Below are 12,192 nucleotides of genomic sequence, written 5' to 3' on the forward strand. Positions count from 1 at the left end.
TTTTGTGTTCTGACAAATAAAATTTGCCTGGCTATAAGAGGGTGGAGCTAGCCACTCGTTAACCACAGAAGCTGGGCAGTGGTTGCTCATGCCATTTTAACCAAAGCATTTGGGAAGTGGAGACAGGAAGTAATAAGGTGGGGTGGAGAGAGGATTTCAACATTTTTGGGATGGTGAAAGGAGACAGGTAGGAAGCAACTGGCTCCAGTTATCTGATCTTTCAGAGACCCCCACACATAGTATTTGATTTCTGATTCTTTATTAAGATTAATTAGATCAACACTTCATACCCACACAAAGACATATATTTTTTTTTTTTTCTCTTTTGAGACAGGGTTTCTTTGTAACTGCCCTGGATATCTTGGAACTCACTCTGTAGACCAGGCTGGCCTCAAATTTACAGAGATCCATCTGCCTCTTACTCTGAGTGGGATTAAAGATGTGTATCACCGCTACCAAGCTACCTAATTTAAAAGAAAGTAAATATTAAAAAACAATCAAAACAAACAAAACCCCCACAAGCTCGGCGGTGGTGGCACATGTCTTTAGTCCCAGCATTTGGGAGGCAGAAGCAAGCAGATCTCTGTGAGTTCGAGACCAGCCTGATCTACAAGAGTTAGTTCCAAGGCAGGCTCCAAAGCTACACAGGGAAACCCTGTCTTGGAAAATCAAAATAAAAAAACAAAACAAAACACCAACCAACAAACAAAACAAAAACTGTTTCTTTAAAAATTTATTTTTATTACATATACAGTGTTCTGTCTGCATATCTACCTGCATGCCAGAAAAAGGCATCACATCTCACAATAGATGGTTGTGAGCCACCATGTGGTTTCTAGGAATTGAACTCAGGACCTTTGGAAAAGCAGCCAGTGCTCTTAACCTCTGAGCCATCTCTCCAGCCCAAGAAATGTTTCTTTTAGAGTCAAGACACCATATGCTTCTATGCACTTGAAAGAACATTTTAGGTCTGGAAGCCTTTTATTTTTCTACCCTTACTAAGCTGTGAATTAATTCTCAGGGGTTGTGCTCCAGCTGCTCAGGTTCTTTTGTGTTTCCACTAAGTGGGCTTCTTGGGTGGAATGGATTGGTGATGCAACTGAACAGGTTCCCTTCTCTCTGATGTCCTTTGTCTAATCATTTCTTTCACTCACTTAAGAGAATGCTTAAGACACTAGACACACTCTCAGTAAATATTTATTGTTGTCTGCAACATTGCCAACAGGTAACAGTGTAGACTCACCCAGTTTTGTAATGGTGACATTTTGGGGCCATTCTCTTTTGAGCAGGACGCATTCCACTGTTTTCTAAAGGTCCTATCGACCATGTATCAGGTATCTTTTGTGTTTGTTAATTCGTTGAATCACTAAAAATAGGTTCTGGCCAAAAGGGAATGAGGTTGGTTGGTTATTTACTTCTTTTTTGTATGAAGGATAAATTCAGGGCCTTGCCCAAGCCAAGCCCAAGTTCAGGGACTTCATTAAGTCTTTTAAATGCATTAATATAAGTTTAAAGTTACAACTTAAAAATCACAAGTCTAAATTATTTAAATACACATTTATCACTGAAATACAAGTATAATCTGTTGATGGCCAGGCATGGCAGCACAATCCATTAATCCCAACACTCTCAAAGAAGAGACAAGTAGATCTCTGTGACTTCTAGGTCAACCAGAGTCATATGGTATAACTGTCAAATAAATAATATTGTGTGTGTGTGTGTGTGTACAAACAGCTCAGCAGCTTTAGAGTACCTACTTGTTGCTTTTGCAGAGGATTCAATTCCTAGCATCTACATGTGACTCATAACTGTCTATAAAGTTCCAGAGGATCTGCTGCTCTCTTCTGGACTCCAAGTATGCATGTGGTTCACATACATAGATGCAAGCAAAATATTCATGCTCAAAATAGTTATTACATATATTTATTGGGGGGCACAGTAAAGATTGTGTGGAGGCCGGAGGACTTTTGGGAGTTGGTCCTTTTCTTCCATCACATGAGTCCTGGGAATCAAATCCAACTCAAGCACCCACTGAGCCATTCCTCCTCCCGATTTCCTTAAGTTTGGAGAGACATGTTGGCCTTGAGCAAGTCATCTTCTTATGAAGATGACTTTGAACTTCTGATCTTCGTGAGTGCTGGAGTTACAAGCATTGCTACCATGCCCAGTTTAAGAGGTGCTAGGAAAAAACCCAGGATTCTACATGCATGCTAAGTAGGCACCGTACCAACGGAACTAAATCTCTAGCTCTAAAATCTTACAAAACATCCTAAGAATCTACAAGTATTTCATTTACATAGGTTCCATAATGCAAGGACATTAACATCCAAGGTCTGGAGATGTAGCCCAGTGTTAAAGCATATGAAGACCCTAGATTTGAGTATCCCTATTGCAAAGAAATACTAACATTGGAGGTTCAGCCCAACTCATCTTATTCTAAATCACCACCAAAGATAAAAGATGCTTTGTACTCACAGAGAATTAAGTCATCCCACTTGGAAATTTGGAGAATGAGATCATCCCACTTGGGAATAACCTGCTCAGGCAATTTGGGTCATAGTATTCATGACTGTGCTGGTCAGTGAGCCAGCTGATATTGGATTCCTGCCTACAGTGGTGATGAGTTATCCTAACTGGAAAGCCAAACTTTGTGGTCATTCTGAGGTTAAAGCCAGCTCTCCACCACTATAACACTAGAAAAAGCTGGGTATTGGTAACACACGCCTTTAATCCCAGCACTCAGGTGGCAGAGGCAGCAGGATCTCCGAGTTTGAGGCCAGCCTGGTCTACAGAGCGAGTTCCAGGACAAGCTCCAAAGCTACACAGAAAAACCCTGTCTTGAAAGACCAAAAAAATAAATAAAATAGAGTGTCTATTCACAGTGACTGGCTGTTGCATAGCTATTTCCTCCAAAGTGGAACTTTCCCTCCTGGAGACAGGATTCTTAAGATTCAGGAAGGAGGGTTGAGGATGGTTCTGTGGGTAAGAAAAGCACTTGCCATCATGTACTAAACTAGGAAAGAAATGTAATGTATCTCAGCAACTTAAATGTGATCCACCTAGTATCTATGTATAAACTTCTCTTTAGTGCTCTCAATCTTTTAGTGCTTTTATAAATCATCCCTTTATATATTTGCCTGCCTACGTGCTTATATGCACCACATGTGCAGGAGCCCTAACAGGCCAAGAGGGTCTCTGATGCCATGGACTAGAGGTTGTGAGCTGCCACATGGGTGCTGGGAACCAGTCTGGTCCACTGCAGTAGTAGCAAGTGTGCTCTTAACCAGTCATCTTTTCAACCCTTAGTGTATTTACCAGGACAGGGTCTCATTCTATAGCCTGTTTCGCCTGTCTCTGCCTCCCAAGTGCTGGAATTAAAGGGGTGTGCCACCACATCTAGCTTGTTACTGTAGGGTGTGTGGACATATCATAGAGGTCAGATGACAATTTGTAAAGTTGGTTCTCTGCTCCCTTCACGTGGACCCAGGGATAAAACTTTGGCTATTAGTCTTGCACAATACCCACTTTACAGGGTGGACCATCTCAATGCCCCTATTTTTCTTTCTTTAAACTCAGAAACTGATAAATTTTATTTGTGGGTATGCATGTCAGGCAGTAAGTGGAGCTGGTTTTCTTTCCACCTTGAGCCTTGGGGATGGGACTCAATTTAGGCAACAGGTGTGCTGAGTCATCTTACCTGTCTCCAGGAAAAACCTTAAGTGTCCTGGTAGTCATGAGTTTGGGGGCGGGGATGTCTACAACCACCGAGTTAATTCCTCTCTATCATATCACCCCCTACATTTGTTATTTACCAGCTCCAGCATGTGATATCATAGTCTAATTGTGCAAGGCTGCTACTCACTCAGAAGTTTGCCACATTATCTATTGTCTAAAAAGTGTTTAAGTGGAAGTTTGTTATCTTACCCAGGACAGCAGAAACTCAAAGAAAAGGGTTTTTAGGCATGGAATTAGACATGAATGCCTTTCCTTCTAATAGGCCTTTACTGCAGGAGTTGAGTTGGGCCAGGTCAGTTCACTGTTGCTGAGGTCAAACCTCATGCACAAGCCTCAAATTCTTGCGACGATGGCGACTTAGGAGTGCAGTGATTCTTCTCTTGCTGTGCTTATCTTCTGTTGGCATCTTCCTCAGAGGCTTTCTATGGCCTTATCCTCAGTATTGCTATTAGTACATATCATTCCATGCTCATTTGCTTAGTACTGACAGGCTCTAGAGGCCACCTCAGTCAGTCTTCCTCAGGCACTGTGTCCCTGGGACTTGGTGTGTCTTCCTTAGTGCTCCTGCCTCTCTGCAGCTGGAGTTCTGAACACAATATGCATTTCTGTCCTTACTGAAGGGTGGTTTTGTTTTCTTCCAGTTGAGTACTTGGTACCCTACCTCCCACTTTTGGACTGTTTGGTAGGAGACAAAGGATGGTGACCTGTCTCACATTAGCTGTTGCTCTCTTCTAACAGACTTAAGGAGACATTCTGGATTCGGTGTGATTGTAGTGAAAACATCAACAGAGGGATAACCCTTGCAGTGCCCATCTTTCACCTGTATTCACATTAGCTGTTAATCACTGGCTATCTCTGCTTCTACATCATGCTTGTGTCTCTTTACCTTTGACCTCTGCTCTCCATAAGACTTGTCCTCATGTGCCTGTCTCTCAGTCACAATTACTCAAATCCCAGAAGAGAAAGCTGGTCATCACCCCCACCCTTCAAGTGGGGCACTGTGTACAAGAAGGGGGATATATCGGCAGATAGCAGAAATGGGGTGCAATTGGGAAACTTTGATAAGCTTTGAAGCAAGAATCAAAAGACATGTTTCTGAATGAGTTCTCTGACTGCAAAGTTTAGGAAAAATCTGGAGCTGAGAGAATGGCATAAAAGAGTGTTAGTGTGATGACTGAAGCTCCAGGATGGTGGCCTGCACAAGAAATTTGGCATTTGGAATGGTGGAAAAGAATGTATTCAAAATAAATATCCATTTATTAAAATTTAGTTTGTTTTAAGCAGAGCAATACAGTGTTACAAGTACATAGTTCTACTATATTAACAATAAAAATATCAAAACAACATGCATAAAGAACTAATTGTTGATTTTTCAATTTTAGCTATTATTTACTTACTTCCCACAAAAAAAGTGTTGAGTGCATCTAAACTGCTTATCCTGTTACAGATGCTAACACACCCACACTTCCATTACTAGCTCTTTATCATGACATTCCAGTTCTGGTCAGACCAGTCTTCACTGTCTCAATGATGGCTACAAATTCTCCTCACAGCTGACCCGGTGATGGATTTATGTTAACCTCCCCCCATTCTCTGAAGAGTTGGTTCATTTCTGGATTTCTTTTGGTTTTCCCATTTTATTTTTAAAACCTTTAAACATTTGAACCCCTTACAATTTTGCCAATCATAATGTACTATTTAATAAATACAAAGTGAAAACATTTGTGAACATTTCCCCCAAGCACAACACTCCTAGACTGCAGAAACTCTCTGTGCAGCAGGACTTCATGTTGCTCTGGTCAGGAAGCCTCAAACTTGGAACTTATTTCAATTGTTGGGAAACAAGAATTATGTCAGGTGTGGAGGCTCACACTTGTAATCCTTGCACTCAGGAGGCTGATGCAGGATTGCTGCAAGGGCTAAAACCCTGTCAAAAAACAAACACACAAACAAAAGGCTGGAGATGGTTCAATAGTCAAAGAGCTCTCATACTGCTCCTCTAGAGGACCTGAGTTCAATTTCTAGGATCCACATTGGGTGGCTCACAACCCTCTGCAGTGCCAGCTCAAGAGGACTCAATGCTTCTGTAGGCACCCATTCATGTGCACATACCCAAACATAATTAAAAACATTTTTTAAACAAAAAGCACAAGGAGTTCTCTGATAAATACATATATAATGGTCCTCTGTGATTGTTTTATACCCACTCAGCTGAGAATTGAAAATCTCCTAAAAGAAAAATATTAGTTTTGATTGAACAAGGACAACTTTTGTCATTTTTCCCCTAAGTAAGAGTACAGTAACTATCCATATAACATTTACATTGTGTTTAGACATTATACAGAGGTGACTTACAAGTATGTGGGAAATGTATGAGATTAACTACAGGCCATTTTGCAGAAGGAACTCAAGGTTAGTTGAATTCTGATAGGGGAAGGTTCTAGAACCAATCCTTCATGGATAAAAGGGTTGATTACAGGTGGAAGTTATATATGATTTAGGATACTTCAAATGGTTAAAATTACCCACAATGCTCACTCCTCAGTGATCAGCGGTTAGACAGCCTTCAGTTTCTGCTGAGATAGCATGATTGATTGTGTTACTGGTCTTAATTCTTCACTGTCTTATAAAACTATATCATATCCTTTGCCATATTACTTCCAACAGTTCTCTCAACATGAGGTATGTCCTTGTCTCACCGATGATGGGCTTGACGACTTGTGGCCAACAAGGTGGCACATACCTGTGTGACTTCATCTGGCCTCTGTGCTTCAGCAGCCCACCATGGATAACATGTCCCAGGCAGCTAGTTTCAGCATGTGACTCAGAAGGAACCACCTGGAACAAATGTGAATCTGATCCAAAAGGCGATGCCCAATCCAGCAGAGGCTAAACCTGAAGCACAGCTGCTTGGCTGTACCTAGTCTAGTCCAATTGCCCTAGAAATCTATGTGGATGGAAGACTAAAGAGGGAGCAAAAACAAAAGAGTTTGTTGTGACAGAAAGCAGAAAGGAGCTCAGAGACTCCTTGAAAGCATAGCTATACACGATGCTCAGGAAACAGAAGCCAAGAATACTTCTGATCCTTATAGTTCAGGGCCTTTTCCTAGTAGTGTTTCCTGTGCTATCATAACCCCATTTTCCAGAGGCAATTATAGTTAATACTTTTTTTTTTCTTCCAGATGTTTCCCCAGAGGCAGCCTCTACAAGCATAAGGGGTTGTTTCAGTTACTACCTCTCTCTTTCTCTGCCAACACTAACTCCTATCCTCTGAGGCTCATTTGTATCTAGTTTTCAGTATGTACTTATTCTTCAGTGTAAATTCTAACTTCCCTTGAAAAGTGGCCTTCTATTTTAAAATAAATTGTGTCTGTATGCATTAGGAGTAATAAGTGAGTTCCTACACAAATTAGTTCCTTCTATGATGTTGACTAGAAATCTTTACTTTTCATATGTAACTAATCAATTGGTAATTTTACTGCAGTGCTAGAGAGAGAAGAATGCTAGACTTGAATACTGAGCCACAACCCACTAGCAGTTTCTAGGAAATTAAAAAAACAGACCAGCTATTATTCCACATATATAACTTTGATTCTCAATTTCCTATTTGGATATTTCTACACAGCTTGTATCTAATCTCTTGCTCCAAATGTTTAGGATAGGCCCAGGCTCATGAACATCAACACATTTGTTGAATGACATCTCATATAGAAATAAGCTCAGGCCAGGTATACACCTGTAAACCAAGCACTGGGAAGTTGAGAAAAGATTATCGGCAAGTTCAAGGTCTGTATGAGCTACATATTAAGTTTCAGGCCAATCTGAGCTAAAGTGTGAGGCCTTATCTCAAAAAAAAAAAAAAAAAAAAAAAAAAAAAATAAGGAAAAATAAATGTTTTAAATTATATAAACTTCGGGAAGACAGTCAAAGCAGGAGAGAAAGATGAACCCCTGCTGGGAAGCAGGGAAAGGCAGGGGCATGAATATAAAGAATGGCATATGAAGAAGGCAAGGGGATTAACACCAGCATTGTGTGAATATATGTTGCTGTGATTGATTTAATAAAGAAGCTGACTGGCCAATAGCTGGACAGGATAAGGTTAGGCAGGAGAACCACACTAAGGACACTGGGAAGAAGGGTAGACTCAGGAGTTACCAGTCAGACATGGAAAGGAGACAGGAGGTTCAAGATGAAAAAGAGGTAATGCCACTTGGCAAAATGGCTTAAAGAGTTAGCTAGTAACATGCTTGAGCTATTGATGGAGCATTTACAATTAATATTAAATCTCTGTGTTGGTTATTTGGGAACTCGCAGGTAGGAAAGAAAAGCCCACCTTCAAGTACCAGGGAGGTAGAAGCAGGAAGATCATGAGTTCAAGGCCAACCCAGGTACACAAAGAGTATATAGGCCAGCCTGGGCTGACTACATGGGATATATGAAGAGTTTAGGCCTTTTCGTAAGAAGTTCAACATCCACTTTCCAGGTTTCTGCTTCAAGTATTTTATGTATGGCTGAGAATCAGAGCGGTTTTGGAAGCTACTATTGTTCCCTTCCCCCCTTCTTTAGGCAAAGAAAATTCTGGTCAAAGCAGTGAAGCAAAAATGCTGCTGCCTGAGAAATCCTCAATCCCTGTAGTCATTCCTATAAAAAATGGACTAGCCATTCTGGAAGAGCCTTTGTGGAGGGCAGGGCTAGTTCATGGTGGTCAAAAAGAATGCTACTACTGACTATGGCTAGAGGCAAAGTGAAGAGTGGGAGGAGCAGCAGACGGCAGTGCTAGGCTTTGGGAAAATCAGGATGCTGGCTGATTTGGTGGATGCCCGCCCTGCTTAACTGGTACTTTCTCTTTTCTAGTGAAGATGTTGCTTCCATTTTCTGAAAACTCAGTTTTTCAGATGCACAGACCTACAGCCTTTCCATACATGCCTTCCTATACATAACTGTACAAAATAGTAAAAAGCCACCATCTGCTTCAAATCTACTACAGCCTAAAACTTGGTGCACACTCACACTTAACATCTAATCTGAAAATATAAGGTATACAGCAGGTATTTTTTTCTTCTCTCTTCTAGATGAAGAAAGTATTAGGACTTCTGGGACAGGAAGTGATTATGACCAGGGAGGGTAAATGGGTCCCATTCCCATGTAATGAAGACTCAACTTGGGTGGCTGCCCTTCTCTGGATCTTTACAGCTTTCTTTTTATCTTGGTACATATTGGTAATGTCTTACAATAATAAATTACTTGAGAAGATTCAGAGAGGCTAAATAACTTATCCTCAATTCACAGAGCCAGACAGAACTCTGTTTAAAAGTAGGTCACCTACAATTCTGCTAGGTTGCTTCTTGGAAGTGGTTAAATTTCTCACAGCATCAAAGAAAGGCTACAAAGTCTGAAAAATATTTGCTTATGTTAAGATGGGCTCCAGAACCAGAATATCTTGTGATACTCTCTATGTACCCATCTTATTTGGAGAACAGTTTGCATTTTTATATTATTATATACAGGCCTTAAAAAAAGAAAATTAGCTGGAAATCCCAGCGCTCAGGCAAAAGGTAGACCTGTTAGTTCAAGGCCAGCCTGATAGACACAACAGTTCCAGACAGACCCTGACTCAAAAAACCAAACTAAATTTCTGTGTTTAAATCTTCTGCTTATTAGTCTCACCCACTTATTCACTAGGACTCATTAAATAAACATTTCCCTGTTGTACTGATTCAGTCTGGACTGTGACTTGTAATTATAACTATAAACCCAAGGACAAGGTTTTGATAATTCCATCTTTTTGAATGTGCAGAGGGGAGGGAAGAATGGTAGTGGGAGCAAGGAACCAGTCATTTAGTAAGCACTATGTCATTCCATTCAGCCCTCTTAAATCCCGGGAGATGATAAGGCCTACATTTTAGAAAAAGGATTTTAGTAAGACAAACAAGGTAGGGAAGGGCAATTATATCAACAAAATAATACAAGGAAGGTTCAAGTGGCAAGAAAAAGAAAGCCAGCAGTAGAAGCAAGGAGAGGAAACATTACATGCATGGGACATGATAATCCCAGTTTTCAGACCCGATTTCTGAGTAATGAAGTTGTCACCCCCAAAGACTTATGGTTAATTTAAGTTTTTCCTCAACCTAGAAATGGTTCTAGGTTGGTGCTGTGGTATACATCTTTAATCCCAATACTCGGAACACAGAGGTAGGCAGATCTCTGAGTTCAAGGCCAGCTTGGTCTATAAAGTGATTTCCAGGACAGCAAGGACTATTACACAGAAAAACCCGGTCTTGAAAAAACAAGAGAGAAATGGTCCTAGAAGCCAGACAATCTCTTTAGCACACACCGCCCATAACCAGGGACATTCCTTAAAACTACAACACTAAGGAGAACCATAGCAGCAGGAAGGCAGGCAAGGGCTTGTGACTACTGAAGAACCACTAAAACCTCATGGGGGGGGGGGGGTTTGTATAGAGTGAGAACCAAACTACATTTTTCAGGATTAAATGATCAATTCTAATTATATTACATGATAGCTTCTTATACCTAAACCTAGCTTTTTAATCCCCAATTGTCTCAACTCCAATTAAGTTGAAGCTGTAAAATCCTATATAGTGGACATTTAAGGCAAAGGAAAAGAAATTCAGGATGCCAGCATTCTCTGGTTCTTACAACTATGATTAAACTGAGAAGCAAATGGGTTCTCCTGCTCTCTCTTTTTTTTTTTTTTGTGAGAGAGTGACTCAACTGGTACTGATAAGTCAGTTACCTGTTTCACACATATTGTCAGCCCTTTATGGCAGCTTGTGACTAGTATGCTCGAACAAGTTCAGCACGCACCCCCTACACACACACACACACACACACACAGAGCCTAGGTCTCTAAGAGTGCAAAACAGCTTTCATAGCTGGGCTACCTTCAAGGTTGACTATCCATAGGGATTCTAACACAGTTCATCAATATTGTTCTCACTGAAACAAGCTGTTACCAATTTTTAAATTAAGTACCACTTAGAAGTTAAAAAAAAAAAAAAAAAAAATCCAGCCCTCAGACAACTCATGTAGTTTCTCCTTCCTTAAAACACATAGAGGTCCCAAAGAGAGCAGGGCCTCTTCCAAATCGTACTGTGAAGAGCTGACAAAGTGAACACCAGGAACTAACCAGACATAAATACATTCTCACTGCATCTGGCCCTATGTAACAGAAGTTATGTGATGTGCCTAGTAAGTACATGTGGGGTATCGACATAAATGAAATACACCCATCACACTCCCTTCCACTGTACTTCAATACCAAAACTCTCAAGTCTTTAGGGTTCTTCCACCAATATCAATTTCTCACGCCTAACCTCTCCACCAACCCAGTATTAACTTCAAATCACATGAAAACTAAGCAATCCTTTATCACACACGGTGTCGGTTGGAGAAGTATATTGCTGAGGCTGCAGGGACATTTCATTTATTTAAATGTTTTTATTAAAAAAAATTAAAGACCTTCATGGCACAACTTCTTCCCAGCACAGTATGTCTTAGTCATACCAATTACAATACAATTATAACCAATAAATCAAAGAGGGGAATTCTGTCTTTAAACTTAAAGGGGGGAAGGGACACTTCAAAACAAAGCTAAAAACTACTTTCAGAGTAACTGCCAACACAGCTCTTCCATGTTGGCATCCATTTCCCACCATCTAAGCAATGCAGACACAGGAAGTGCTGAGAAATAGTGTCCCAATACAAGGTGTACAGATGAGGTAATTTACAACACAGAAGTTGTTACTCTGTAACCCTGGCCCTCCCCTCCCCTCCACTCCCCTCCCCATTCAGGTCTTTTGAAACTCTCCACATTTCTGCAGTGACTCCTTGTTTGTTTTAAACTTCTATGTATTTTAAAAAGCTCTTAGGTGGCACTTAAGAGTCCCCTGCATTCACCATTAGCTCTTGTAGCAGGTGTGATGAGCGTTAGGAGGCCCAGCCATCAGTAGCTATCCACACCAGCCTCAGACACACCTGGATTTCTGAGCTGTAAGTAGGGTGTGGAGTCCTGATCTACAACCTTCCTTTCCACCTCAAAAGAAAGAATTCATCCATCTAAATGTCTTGTTCAAATCACGATCCAGTGCAAACATAATCACAAACTGCATCTCTAGCACACCTGGTGCTTTCGGCTCTGCACAAATCCAGCATGGTAACCCTCACAGCAGACTAGGGCATACAAGAATCAAGTACAATAAATAGTCACTGCAAGTGGCCAAAAAGAAGAAAAATCACTCTGCAGTCAGAAGTTTTCTTTTTAGCTCTCCCTATGGTTGAGAAAGGTTAAGAAAGGCATTAGCGTCCTCTACTTACTTTATCATTACATTCGCTAAAGCCACCACCTCGATAAAGTTACTAAAGCCAAGATGGGTTACAATGTTAGGTAAGTTAATTAAATTCACCAAACATGTTTTACCTATGATGCCATGTGAG

This window comes from Phodopus roborovskii, unplaced genomic scaffold (genome assembly GCF_943737965.1).
Source record: "Phodopus roborovskii unplaced genomic scaffold, PHOROB, whole genome shotgun sequence".
Lineage (NCBI taxonomy): Eukaryota > Metazoa > Chordata > Mammalia > Rodentia > Cricetidae > Phodopus > Phodopus roborovskii.